Source organism: Austrofundulus limnaeus, unplaced genomic scaffold, assembly GCF_001266775.1.
Source record: "Austrofundulus limnaeus strain Quisiro unplaced genomic scaffold, Austrofundulus_limnaeus-1.0 Scaffold1372, whole genome shotgun sequence".
Classification (NCBI taxonomy): Eukaryota; Metazoa; Chordata; class Actinopteri; order Cyprinodontiformes; family Rivulidae; genus Austrofundulus; species Austrofundulus limnaeus.
In genome coordinates, this window is record NW_013953774.1 from 54,251 (window position 1) to 56,183 (window position 1,933).

The following is a 1,933-nucleotide window of genomic DNA, read 5'->3' on the forward strand; positions in this document are numbered from 1 at the left end:
AGTTAGAGACAAGAACCTATTAGAGACAAGAACCAGTTAAGAGACAAGAACCAGTTAAGAGACGAGAACCAGTTAAAAGACGAGAACCAGTTAAAAGACGAGAACCAGTTAAAAGACGAGAACCAATTAAAGACGAGAACCCATTAGAGACGAGAACCAGTTAGAGACGAGAACCAGTTAGAGACGAGAACCAGTTAGAGACGAGAACCAGTTAGAGACGAGAACCAATTAGAGACGAGAACCCATTAGAGACGAGAACCAATTAGAGACGAGAACCAATTAGAGACGAGAACCCATTAGAGACGAGAACCCATTAGAGACGAGAACCCATTAGAGACGAGAACCAGTTAGAGACGAGAACCCATTAGAGACGAGAACCCATTAGAGACGAGAACCCATTAGAGACGAGAACCAGTTAGAGACGAGAACCAGTTAGAGACGAGAACCCATTAGAGACGAGAACCCGTTAGAGACGAGAACCCATTAGAGACGAGAACCAGTTAGAGACGAGAACCAGTTAGAGACGAGAACCAGTTAGAGACGAGAACCAATTAGAGACAGTTTGAGCGTCTGATCTGTGTACAACCTTTATTATTCAGCAAAGAGGAAACTGAGGCAGTGGGAGGGGCTAGAACACCTGTGGGCAGGTACTCTGATCCTGCTGAGCTGGACTGGAAACCTGCAGGTCCAGAAGGACCAGATCAACAAGCAGGAAGCATCTGTCCTGTTAACCCCTGAGCCTGAACATGAAACACCTGCAGAGTGTCTGAGCTCACCTGAGCAGAACCAGGCTGGTCTTAWATGACAACATCGGTAAAACGAGCTCACCTGGTGGCTACATAAAATTAGCACTCAGCTTCTTGCCCTGCCCGTGGCTAACAGCAGGCTAACATGGAGTTAGCATGTGGCTAACAGCAGGCTAACATGGAGTTAGCATGAAGCTAACAGGAGGCTAACATGGAGTTAGCATGAAGCTAACAGGAGGCTAACATGGAGTTAGCATGAAGCTAACAGGGCAGACAGATCAGCTGTTTCATGTGAAATAACAAAATAAGACTGAAGGTTGGAGTCACAACATCAGGAAGCTAACAGGCCGGAACACCTGGCTACCTGACAGCTAGCTTAGCTTAGCTTAGCCCGATGAGTGAGGAAAACAACGGACCGAACGCTACAAACGGGAAGTACTGACCCGGTTCTGGTGGTTTTCAGAACCACACCGCGGTGATTGATCCGGGTCCAGCCCAGTTAAGCAGCAGATGTGTGGAGGACAGAAGCTAACCCGACAACAAGCMTGTCGCTGTCCCGCAGCTAGCTGCAGCTTTAGCCCCGTCAGCCCGCTCCGTCTGACCCGCAGAACCGGCCCAACTCACCGTGAGACGCCGGCCGCGGAAGTCCATGGCTCGGTTAAGGACAGCGCGGTCCTCGGGTGGTCGGGTTCGGCCAGCCGAACCGTGCGGGACGGTTGGAGGTGAAGGTGGAGTCCGCCGGCTGCTTCTCCTCCTGCTAACCTGCTCCAGCTCCTCCCAGCATGCACCGCGCCGCCCCGCCCGCACCTGCTGCGGCTCCTCAGAGGTTCCATCCAGGTGAAACAGGTGTCCTGCTGCTCACCTGCTGCTTTACAAACACTCAGAGGTTCTAAAGACTCAGATTCTGATGGAGACAAAGCCTGTTTGGACCGGTTCAGAGTCCAGAACCTCAGACTCAGGCAGAGTTACAAAGTAACTAAGTACAAATACTTATGATTTTTCAGCGTACTTTTTACTTTTACTCATTACATTTTTACACAGTTATCTGTACTTTCTACTCTCTACATTTTTTAAAAAGGTAAGAAGTATAAAGTTGTTACTCCTGTTTTATTCTGAGTTGTTACTTAAAAACACTATCCTGATAAACTGTGTCTCCTGGATAGAGTGAATTTAATTGTGTTTGGATG

General features: G+C 48.7%; 1 protein-coding gene across 5 annotated transcripts in view; it reads right to left on the bottom strand.

Moving 5' to 3' along the window:
* Nucleotides 1-1,555, bottom strand: part of aftpha (aftiphilin a) — an 8,219-nt gene extending 6,664 nt beyond the window's left edge. Inside the window, exon 1 of one of the 5 annotated variants that reach the window (XM_014032084.1) lies at nt 1,371-1,555. The gene's annotated coding sequence lies outside the window, so the exon portion shown is untranslated. Of the gene's footprint in view, nt 1-1,189; nt 1,351-1,370 lie in introns of those variants that run through there. The other 4 variants (XM_014032086.1, XM_014032087.1, XM_014032089.1 and 1 more) reach the window with 4 other exon arrangements.
* Nucleotides 1,556-1,933: the final 378 nt, after the last annotated feature.